Genomic DNA, 12,416 nt, shown 5'->3' with positions numbered 1-12,416 from the left:
CAGTAGTAGATATAATGGTCATCTGAATTAAATTTACCCATTCCCATCCATTTTAGTTCACTGATTTCTAAAAGGTTGATGTCCACTCTTGCTATCTCCTGCTTGACTACGTCCAATTTACCCAGGTGGCGCTAGTGGTAAAGAACCCTCCTCTCAATGCAGGTGATGTAAGAGATGTGGCTTTGACCCCTGGTTTGGAAGATCCCCTGGAGAAGTGCATGGCAACCCACTCCAGTATTCTTACCTGGAGAATCTCATGGACAGAGGAGACTGGCAGCTACAGTTCATGGGGCTGCAAAGAGTCGGACACAGATGAAGCGACTTGGCACACATAGTGGACCTAACATTCCAGGTTCCTACGCAAGAGTGTTCTTTACCGCATCAGGTTTGACTTTTACCACCAGATACATTCGCAGCTGAGCATCATTTCCACTTGGGCCCAACCTTTTTCTTCTCTCTGGAGCTATTTCTCTGACACCTACTGAACTGACAGGCTCGTCGTCTGTGTCATATCTTTTTGCATTTTCATGCTGTTCATGCGGTTCTCAGGGCAAGATTACTGGAGTCATTACCTTCTCCAGTGGATCACGTTTTGTCAGAACTCTTCACCGTGACCTGTCCATCTCAGGTAGCCCCGCACAGTATGGCTCCCAGCATCACTGAGTTACACAAGGCTATGATCCATGTGGTCATTTTGGTTAGCTTTCTGTGATTGTGGTTTTCATTCTGGAGGCTGTGGGAATGCAGTTCTCACTTCTTCTGTCTCCCCTCTGATGAATGGGGATAGAAGCTTGTGCAAGCTGGATCATGTGGTAGGTCTAATTTTTTTTTTTTTTAAGAAATCTCCGTATTCCTCATAATGGTTGTGCCAATTTATATTCACATCAACAGTGTAAGAATGTTCCCTTTTCTCCACACCCTCTCTAGCATTTATTATTAATAGATTTTTTTATGATGGCCATTCTGACTGATGTGAGGTGGTATCTCATTTATAGTTTTGATTTGTGTTCCTCTAATAATGAGTAACTTTTCATGTATTTTTTGACTATCTGCATGTCTTCTTTAAAGAAATATCTATATAGATCTGCCCATTTTTTGATTGGGTTGTTTGCTTTTTTTTTGATATTGAGCTTCATGAGCTGCTTATATATTTTGGAGATTAAGCCCTTATTGGTCACTTCATTTGCAAATATTTTATCCCTTTTTGTGGGTTGCCTTTTTGCTTATGGTTTCCTTTGCTGTGCAAGACCTGTAAAGTTAATTAGGTCCACCTTGTTTTTTAAAATTCTTATTACCCTAGGAGGTGGCTCACAAAAGATTTTGCTGCAATTTATATCAAAGAATGTTCTGCATATGTGTTCCTCTAAAAATTTTATAGTATCCAGCCTTACATTTAGGTCTTTAATCCATTTTGCATTTATTTTTCTGTATGGAGTTAGAGAAAGTTCTAGTTTCATTCTTTTACCTGTAGCTGTCCAGTTTTCCCATTACCACTTATTGAAGAGACTCTTTTCTCCATTATATATTCTTGTCTTCTTTGTTGCAGATTCATTGACCATATATGTGTGCACTTATTTCTGGGCTTTCTGTCCTGTTCCATTGATCTGTATTTCTGTTTTTTGTAACAGTACCAAATTGTTTTGATTGATCTGACTTTGTAATATAGTCTTAAGCCAGGGCACCAGATTCTTCCAGCTTTGTTTTTCTTTCTCAGGATTGATTTTGTGTTTCCATACAAAAATTTTTTTAATTTAAATTTATTTTTAATTGGAGGATAATAGCTTTACAATGTTGTGTTGGTTTCTACTCTACAGCAACATGCATCAGCTATCAGTTCAGTTCAGTCACTCAGTCATGTCCGACTCTTTGCGACCCCATGAATTGGAGCACACCAGGACTCTCTGTCCATCACCAACTCCTAGAGTTCACTCAAACTCACTTCCATTGAGTCGGTGATGCCATCCAGCCATCTCATCTTCTGTCATCCCCTTCTCCTCCTGCCCCCAATCCCTCCCAGCATCAGAGTCTTTTCCAATGAGTCAACCCTTCGCATGAAGTGGCCAAAGTACTGGAATTTCAGCTTTAGCATCATTCCTTCCAAAGAACACCCAGGGCTGATCTCCTTTAGAATGGACTGGTTGGATCTCCTTGCAGTCCAAGGGATTCTCAAGAGTCTTCTCCAGCACCACAGTTCAAAAGCATAAATTCTTTGGCACTCAGCTTTCTTCACAGTCCAACTCTCACATCCATACATGACTACTGGAAAAACCATAGCCTTGACTAGATGGATCTTGGTTGGCAAGGTAATGTCTCTGCTTTTGAATATGCTATCTAGGTTGCTCATAATTTTCTTCAAGGAGTAAGCGTCTATTAATTTCATGGCTGCAGTCACCATCTGCAGTGATTTTGGAGCCCAAAAAAATAAAGTCTGACACTGTTTCCACTGTTTCCCCATCTATTTCCCATAAAGTGATGGGACCAGATGCCATGATCCTCGTTTTCTGAATGTTGAGCTTTAAGCCAAAATTTTCACTCTCCTCTTTCACTTTCATCAGGAGGCTTTTTAGTTCCTCTTCGTTTTCTGCCATTAGGGTGGTGTCATCTGCATATCTGAGGTTATTGATATTTCTCCCAGCAATCTTGATTCCAACTTGTGCCTCTTCCAGCCCAGCGTTTCTCATGATATACTCTGCATAGAAGTTAAATAAGCAGGGTGACAATATACAGCCTTGACGTACTCCTTTTCCTATTTGGAACCAGTTTGTTGTTCCGTGTCCAGTTCTAACTGTTGCTTCCCAATCTGCAAATAGGTTTCTCAAGAGGCAGGTCAGGTGGTCTGGTATTCCCATCTCTTTCAGAATTTTCCACAGTTTATTGTGATCCACACAGTCTATAAGTATACGTATATCCTTTCCCTCATGAGCCTCCCTCCCTCACCCCTGTATCCCACCCCTTTACGTCCTCACAGAGCACCGAGTGGGCTCCCTGAAATGTGCAGCAGCTTCTCATTAGCCATCTGTTTTACGCATGGTAATGTATATATGTCAGTGCTACTCTCTCAAGTCGTCCCACTTTCTCCTTCCCCTGCTGTCTCCACAAGTCTGTTCCCCATGTCAGCTTTTCCACTGCTGCCTTGCAAATAAGTTCATCAGTAGCATTTTTCCAGATTCCACAGATATGTGTTAGTATGCGATATTTGTTTTTTGCTTGCCAACTTATGCCACTCTGTGTAACAGGCTCTAGGATCATCTACCTCATCACAGCTGACTCAAATTCATTCCTCTTAATGGTTGAGTAATATTCCATTGTACATATATACTACATCTTCTATATCCGTTCATCTGTCAACGGACATCTTGGTTGACTCCATGTCCTGATGATTGTAAACAGTGCTGCAATGAACACTGGGGTGAAAAAACGAACACTGGGGTACATGTGTCATTTTGAATTATGGTTTTCTCAGGGTATATGCCCAGTACTGCAATTGCTGGGTCATATGGTAATTTTGTTCCTAGTTTTTAAGGGAATCTCTCTACTGTCTTCCATAGTGGCTGTGTCAACTTACATTCCTACCAATAGTGCAAGAGGGTTCCTTTTTCTCCACATTCTCTTCAGCATTTATCGTTTGTAGATTTTTTTATGATGAGCATTCTGATCAGTGTGAGATGATATCTCATTGTAGTTTTGATTTGCATTTCTCTAATAATGAGTGATATTGAGCATCTTTTCATGTGCTTTTTGGCCATCTGTATGTCTTCTTTGGAGCAATGTCTATTTAGGTCTTCTACCAATTTTTTTCTTTGGGTTGTTTTTCTGATATTGAGCTGCATGAGCTACTTGTATATTTTGGAGATTAATCCTTTGTCAGCTGCTTCATTTGCAAATATTTTCTCCCATTCTGGGGACTTTTTGTTTTGTTTATGGTCTCCAAGGCTGTGTAAAAGCTTTTAAGTTAATTAAGTCCCACTTGTTTATTTTTTAGGTTTCATTAGTCTAGGAGGTGGATCAAAAAAATATTGCTGCAATTTATAGAGTGTTCTGCCTGTTTTCCTCTAAGACCTTTATAGTATCCAGCCTTACATTTAGGACTTTAATCCATTTTGAGTGTATTTCTGTGTATGTTAGATGTTGCGTGTGTGCTAGGTGGCTTCAGTCGTGTCTGACTCTTTTCAGTGCCATGGACTGTAGCCCACCAGGCTCCTCTGTCTGTGGAATTCTCCAGACAAGAATACTGGAGTGGGTTGCCACTTCCTCCTCCAGGGATCTTCTCAATCCAGGGATTGAACCCGTGTCTCTTTTATCTCCTGCATTGGCAGGCGGGTTCTTTTCACTAGCACCACCTGAGAAGCTAGAGAATGTTCTAATTTCATTATTTTACATGTAGCTGTTCAGTTTTTCCAATATACTTATTGAAGAGGCTGTCTTTTCTCCAACTGTATATTCTTGCCTCCTTTGTCTTAGATTAATTGACCATAGATGCATGCATTTATTTCTAGACTTTCTATTATGTTCCATTGATCTATATTTCCGTTTTTGTACCAGTACCAAACTGCTTTGATTACTGTGGCTTTGTAGGATAGTCTGAAGCCAGGGAACCAGATTCCTCCAGCTCTGTTTTTTCCTTTCTTAGGATTGCTTTGATTCTTTGGGATCTTTTGTGTTTCCATGCAAATTTAAAAAAAAAATCTTTTTTCTAGTTCTGTGAAAAATGCTATTGGTAATTTGATAAGAATTGCATTGAATCTGTAGATTGTCTTGGGTAGTATAGCTGTTTTCACAATATTGATTCTTCCAATCTAAGAACATGGTGTATCCATCTGTTTGTGTTATCTTCTATTTCGTTCGTCAACATTCTTATTTTCAGGGTATAGGACTTTTGCTTCCGTAGGTAGATTTATTCCTAGATATTTTAATGTGTTTGATGCAGTGGCAAATGGGATTGTTTCCTTAATTTCTCTCTCTAATCTTTCACTGATAGTGTATAGAAATGCAAAAGATTTCTGTGTATTAATGTTGTATCCTGCAAGGATTTTCTATGTATAGTGTCATGGTTATCAGCAAACAGTTACAGTTTTACTTCTTCTTTTCCAATTTGGATTTCTTTTATATCTTTTTCTTTGATGATTACTGTGGCTAATAAACATTCCAAAACTATGGTTAAGAATGAAAAAATTACTATAATGATTTAGTAAGCTTTGTCATTGATGGGCATCTTCCATTTAGATATAGTCATGATATACTTTTACCAGCTATTAATATTATTATTTTTTTAGCAAGAGCAACAATATGTATGTACATTTAATAAATATAAAAACACTACATTTCTTGTTTTTAAAACATAAAAAAATTATTTACTTCATCTTTCTCTATTTTCATATTTATTTTATAATGCATATAATTTATTAGTGGAGAAGGTATATACATATATGTATATAATTTATGAATAAATAAATATACATAGATTATAGTGCATGCCCCAAAGTTTTTAATTATGGGAATGTATCATCACAATAATTGGAGACCAGTGATTTTCAAGTATGAGTTTGGAATTTACCAGACAGGTTTAAATAGGACTCTGCCACTCACGGGCTGCATTCCCATGATCTAAATAATCTATTATAGGTCTTATTTTCTCACTGTAAATTGAGATAAGGCCCACAAAGCATTTAATAGAGTGTACCATGTAGTAAATGTTCAATAAATATCATGAATGTTCAGTAAACATCAGTAGACATTATCATTGTGCCTAAGTATTTCCAAGTTCTCCAGTCTTCCAGGATCACCCTTTTCTTCCATATCACAATAAATAACTCAGTTCCTCCCACCTTACTTATTTATGAGAAGACCAGCATATGCCCCTGAATTTCGGTAGGAGGTGCTTACGTTCTTTGGGTGGTTACACTTCTCTGGTGGCTGCCTGATGTCTCTATCCTGGCTCAGCTGTCCATCACCTGTAGTCTTTCATCCTATTCCTTCTCTACATGACTTTCAAGAGTGGACATAATCTCCTTTCCAGCATTCCTTGAGATTCAAGACTATTCTAAGATTTTCCTTAAGATTTGTGGATAACAAAAGGTAAGTACAGTTTGCTATTGTTGTTGTTCAGTTGCTGAGTTGTGTCTGCCTCTTTGTGACTCCATGGACTGCAGCACGCCAGGCTTCCCTGTCCATCACTATCTCTGAGTTTGCTCAGATTCATTGTCCATTGATTCAGTGATGCTATCTAAATATCTTATCCTCTGCCACCCTCTTCTCTATTTGCCTTCAATTCTTCCCAGCATCAGAGTCTTTTTCAATGAATTGGCTCTTCAAATCAAGTTGCGAAAGTATTGGAGCTTCAGTTTCAGCATCAGTCCTTCTAATAAATATTCAGGGTTGATTTCCTTTAGGATTGACTGGTTTGATCTCCTTGCAGTCCAAAGTTCTTTCAAGAATCTGCCCAGCACCACAATTCAAAAAAATACAGTTTACCCTGTATTTACCTTGTGTTAATAAGGGAATCAACTTAAAATTTTGATATCACACAATGTCCTTCTGAAGTTCATGGACTGCTGTCCACTGTTGGGAATCTCTTATTGATTCTTGTGGCTTTGGGCCTGGTCTGTCTCCCTGTTGTTAGCACTAAGAACTTTTGAGAACTTTCTGCCTTCTTAGCTCTTCCTTGAATCGTTGCCCCAGTTTCTCAGACCACTACAGGCTACTGTGTCATGTCAATGCCTTAAGCATAGCTGCACTCTGAGCTTTAAACTCCTCCAGGGTGCTATTCACACAGATGTGTGAGTAACACTTCCTGGAGTTACACAGTAAGGCAGCCCTGACCCTTTTCACCATGAGTGGAGGTGGTGAAAAAGCTTCACTTTCAAAATCAAGACTCTTTTAATATATCTTCCTAAAATTAAAAAAATAAATAAAAATTGCCATAGGTCTCTCTTTTTTACTAAACAATTAAAAGCAGTGTTTGAATCTACTGTTTTTCTTTTCTGACTTCAAAGTTATCAGATTGAATTCTGAGGCAGGGATCAAGGTCAGAATTTTTTTACTTTCCTTGTGAGTCTTTATAATGGAGCTGGACATTATATAATTTATTACCCCTACTTTCTTTCTAAATCAAGTACTGGATGTCTATTTTTGCCCCCTCTTTCAACCACCACCACTAAAAATAGCAACAAAGCTATCATCACTATCACCCCCACCATGACCTACATGACCTCCTTGGCCAAGAGCATCACTCTCTCCACTGCCACCATCACCGTCACTTTCTCCACTACCAACACCATGTCAGCATCAACACGAAGGACTGCCATCATCTCCCCCATGATCATCATCACTGCCACCATAGCTGTCACTACCAACTTGACTTTTCTGAGATCCTGTGGCAATTCTATGAAAAGCCATCAGAGCTCTCTAGAGGTCTTTATTTTATCTATAGGTATGTCTGTGAGTTTCCAGCATTTATTTTGTTTTGTTTTTGTTTCTTTTTTGCTCATCAGATACCCTTTTCTTCCATTTCTGGATAGAAGACCAGAATAAAACCAATGTCCCATTCCTGACGTCTTATAGATCAGAGATTGAGGCCTCTTCAGACTTGGCGCTGATCCTGAGCCGTATCAAACATATGGTCATAGTTCTATAATATAGTTTCTACCCTTTCCATCTTGTTGTCTCCCATTGTCTCCAGAGTGAACTTCCCTGGGCTATTTCTTGGCTCTAGGGAACCCCACCACCATCTAGACAACTCTAATTTTTTTTAAAAAGGGGGATGAGTTATTATAAGTGACCTCTTGCCTTTAGGGACTTCTTTAGGTGCTTGGCCATCCTATGACCAAAAATCCCAAGTCAGACAAGTTTTCCATCCCCTTGGTACCATGGGTCAGTCCCCGTGGTAAGGGACTGACCACCTGCCATTCGTGGATCCAGTTAGTTTCTCACCTATTCATGGCCTAATGGGAGGTTTCTCATAGAACATCAACAACTGGATTTCCTTTCAACTGGGGTGTCTATCAGTGCAATGATGGACACCTTCCAATAGTGGCCTCATGATCCGCTGCCCCCAAAGTGGAAAACAGGCCTTTATAAGTAATGTTGGCCATGAGAACATGAAAACCTTCTTAAAGGTTTTCAGTCTTCTTTTTGAGTTGAACATGGTCTAATATAGGATAGAGAGGGGAAAAATATTAATAAGTAATAATACATTCCCTGTAATTAGCACAGCTACAGTAGGAGTTAGAAACAAAAATTTGATACAGTACCTGGACATCTCAAGTAAGAAATAAAATTAACTTTGGTTCAATTACACTGAGTGAAAAGTGCTATACAGCATAGGTGACCTGAGGCTAGGATAAGGTTTTATTGGATCATAGCTATTCTCATTCACTTACACATCATCTGTGGCTGTTTTTGTGCTACAATGGCAGGGTTCAATAGCTGTGAGATTCTGTGTGATCCACCAAGTCTAAAATATTTATTATCAGGCCCTTTATACAAAAAAGTTTGGCAGCCCTTGCTCTAAATAATGAATATTTTTTCTTCTTAGAAATGGTTTTTCTTTGTGTCATAGAAGTGAAGGCTTGGCTTTACTTAAGTAAGGCATTAGGTGTAGAGAGTAGTTGAAGCACGGCTTCTATATATCCTGCTAGATCCAGGGTGTTTGGTCCTAAAACTATTGATAGACAGAGTAGCCTCTGCCTTTCAACCTTTAGTCCAATTTACTGTATTGGAGATTAGAGTCAAGACCTTGGCTGATAATAATCTCTTTGCTTTGCTTCCTTTGGCAAATACTTTCTCAGAGACCTTGTGGGAAGGTGAAGTGATAGATCCAAAGCAGAACACGTCACACTCTTGATGGGGTATTCCTGAGTTTCTCAGTCAGATACTACCTGTTAGTACCTTAATAGGGTTGGGAAGATCCCCTGGAGGAGGGTATGGCAACCTAGTCCAGTATTCTTGCCTGGAGAATCCTATGGACAGAAGAACCTGGCAGGCTAATGTCCACAGGGTCGCAAAGAGTTGGACATGACTGAAATAACCTAGCATACATACATGATATGTTTGTGTGCATGAATGGAGAAAGCTAACTGAGTTAGTTTGCTGGTAATAAGACAATTTAAGTTTGTCATCTCCAAGTAGTTTTATCTCACTGCCACAAATTCAAGGCCTATGGTGTCTCAGCACATCCTGAGGTTCAGTTCAGTTCAGTCGCTCAGCTGTGTCCAACTCTTTGCAACCCCATGGACTGCAGCATGCCAGGCTTCCCTGTCCATTACCAGCTCCTGGAGCTTACTCAAACTCATGTCCATCGAGTCAGTGATGCCATCCAACCATCTCATCCTCTTTCATCCCCTTTTACTCATGCCTTCAATCTTTCCCAGCATCAGGGTCTTTTCAAATGAGTCAGTTCTTCGCATCAGGTGGCCAAAGTATTGGAGTTTCGGCTTCAACATCAGTCCTTTCAATGAATGTTCAGGACTGATTTCCTTTAGGATGAACTGGTTGGATCTCCATGCTGTTCAGGGGACTCTCAAGAGTCTTCTCCAACACCACAGTTCAAAAGCATCAGTTCTTTGGCGCTCAACTTTCTTTATAGTCCGACTCTCACATCCATACATGACTACTGGAAAAAACATAGCTTTGACTAGACAGACCTTTGTCAATAAAGGAATATCTCTACTTTTAAATATGCTATCTAGGTTTGTCATAGCTTTTCTTCCAAGGAGCAAGTGTCTTTTAATTTCATGGCTGCAGTCACCATCTGCAGTGATTTTGGAGCCCCCAAAAATAGTCTGTCACTGTTTCCATTTTTTCCCCATCTATTTTCCATGAAGTGATGGGACCAGATGCCATAATCTTAGTGTTTTGAATGTTGAGTTTTAAGCCAACTTTTTCACTCTCCTCTTTCACTTTCATGAGGGGCTCTTTAGTTCTTTGCTTTCTGCCATAAGGGTGGTGTCATCGGCATATCTGAGATTATTGATATCTCTCCCAGCAATCTTGACTCCAGCTTGTGCTTCATCCAGCCCAGCATTTCGCATGATGTACTCTGCCTATAAGTTAAATAAGCAGGGTGACAATATACAGCCTTGATGTACTCTTTTCCTGATTTGGAACCAGTCTGTTGTTCCATGTCCAGTTCTAACTGTTGCTTCTTGACCTGCATACAGATTTCTCAGGAGGCAGGTCACATGGTCTGGTATTCCCATCTCTAAGAATTTTCCACAGTTTATTGTGATCCACACAGTCAAAGGCTTTGGCATAGTCGATAAAGCAGAAGTAGATGTTTTTCTGGAACTCTTGCTTTTTCAATGATCCAATAGATGTTGGCAATTTGATCTGTCGTTCCTCTGCCTTTTCTAAATCCAGCTTCAACATCTGGAATTTCATGGTTCATGTATTGTTGAAGCTTGGTTTGGAGAGTTTTGCACATTACTTTGCTAGCGTGTGAGATGAGTGAAATTGTGCAGTAGTTTGAGCATTCTTTGGCATTGCCTTTCTTTGGGATTTCCAGTCCTGTGGCCCCTGCTGAGCTTTCCAGATTTGCTGGCATATTGAGTGCAGCACTTTCACAGCATCATTTTTAAGGGTTTGGAATAGCTCAACTGGAATTCCATCACATCCACTAGCTTTGTTTGTAATAATGTTTCCTAAGGCCCACTTGACTTCACACTCTAGGATTTCTGGCTCTAGGTGAGTGATCACACCATCGTGATTATCTGGGTTGTGAAGCATTTTTTTGTACAGTTCTTCTGTGTATTCTTGCCACCTCTTCTTAATATCTTCTGCTTCTGTTAGGTCCGTACTGTTTCTGTCCTTTATCGAGCCCATCTTTGCCTGAAATGTTCCCTTGGTATCTCTAATTTTATTGAAGAGATCTCTAGTCTTTCTTATCTCTCCTTGCTATTCTTTGGAATTCTGCATTCAAATGGGTATATTTTCCTATTTTCCTTTGCCTTTTGCTTCTCTTCTTTTCTCAGCTATTTGTAAAACTTCCTCAGACAATCATTTTGCCTTTTTGCATTTCTTTTTCTTGGGGATGGTTTTGCTCACCACCTCCTACACAATGTTGCAAATCTCCATCCATAGTTCTTCAGGCACTCTATCAGATCTAATCCCTTGAATCAATTTGTCACTTCCACTGTATAAAGGATTTGATTTAGGTGATACCTGAATGGTTTAGTGGTTTTTTCTTCTTTCTTCAATTTAAGTCTGAATTTTTCAATAAGCAGTTCACGATCTGAACCACAGTCAGCTCCAGTTCTTGTTTAGGCTGACTGTACAGAACTTCTTCATCTTTGGCTGCAAAAGATATAATCAATGTGATTTCAGTATTGACCATCTGGTGATGTCCATGTGTAGAGTCTTCTCTTGTGTTGTTGGAAGAGGGTGTTTGCCATGACCAGTGCATTCTTTTGGCAAAACTCTGTTAGCTTTTCCCCTGCTTCATTTTTGTACTCCAAGGCCAAACTTGCCTGTTACTCCACGTATCTCTTGACTTCCTACTTTTGCATTCCAATCCCCTATGATGAAAAGGACATCTTTTTCTGGTGTTAGTTCTAGAAGGTCTTGTAGGTCTTCATAGAACCATTCAGCTTCTTCAGCATTAGTGGTTGGGGCATAGACTTGGTTTACTATGATATTGAATCGTTTGCCTTGGAAATGAACTAAGATCATTCTATCATTTTTGAGTTTGCATCCAAGTACTGCATTTCAGACTCTTTTGTTGACTATGAGGGCTATTCCATTTCTTCTAAGGGATTCTTGCCCACAGTAGATAGTAGTAGATACAACAGTCATCTGAATTAAATTTACCCATTCTCATCCATTTTAGGTCACTGATTCTTAAAATGTCGATGTTCACTCTTGCCATCTCCTGTTTGCCCACTCCCAATTTACCTTGATTCATGGACCTAACATTCCAGCTCCCTATACAGTATTATTGTTTATGGCATTGGAGTTTACTTTCATCACCAGACACATCCACAACTGGGCATCATTTCTTTTGTACTCAGCCTCTTCATTTCTTCTGGAGTTATTTCTCTGTGCTTCTCCAGTAGCGTATTGGACACCTACTGACCTGGGGTGTTCACCTTTCAGTGGACCACTAGCCACTGGACCTCCAGGGAATTCCCCTGCCTCACTCTTTGAAGAACCCTTGATTATACTGGGCTTCTAGAATAATCCAGAATCATCTCCCCATCCCAAGGCCTTAAATCATGTCTGCAATGCCTTGTTTGCCATATATCATATGAACAGGTTCCTGGAATTAGGACTTGGATGTTTTGGGGGCCATTATCCAGCTTACAATAATACTACTTCTGTTTTACTCCCACTAGCTAAAATGTGATAGTATACCGCGAGCCAGGTACTGTGCTTCATTTTTGTACTCCAAGGCCAAACTTGCCTGTTACTCCACGTATCTCTTG

The sequence above is a fragment of the Oryx dammah genome, unplaced genomic scaffold (genome assembly GCF_014754425.2).
Source record: "Oryx dammah isolate SB20612 unplaced genomic scaffold, SCBI_Odam_1.1 HiC_scaffold_2, whole genome shotgun sequence".
NCBI classification, from domain to species: Eukaryota; Metazoa; Chordata; class Mammalia; order Artiodactyla; family Bovidae; genus Oryx; species Oryx dammah.
The sequence above is the reverse complement of the archived record's forward strand: the minus strand, read 5'-3'. Positions refer to the sequence as shown.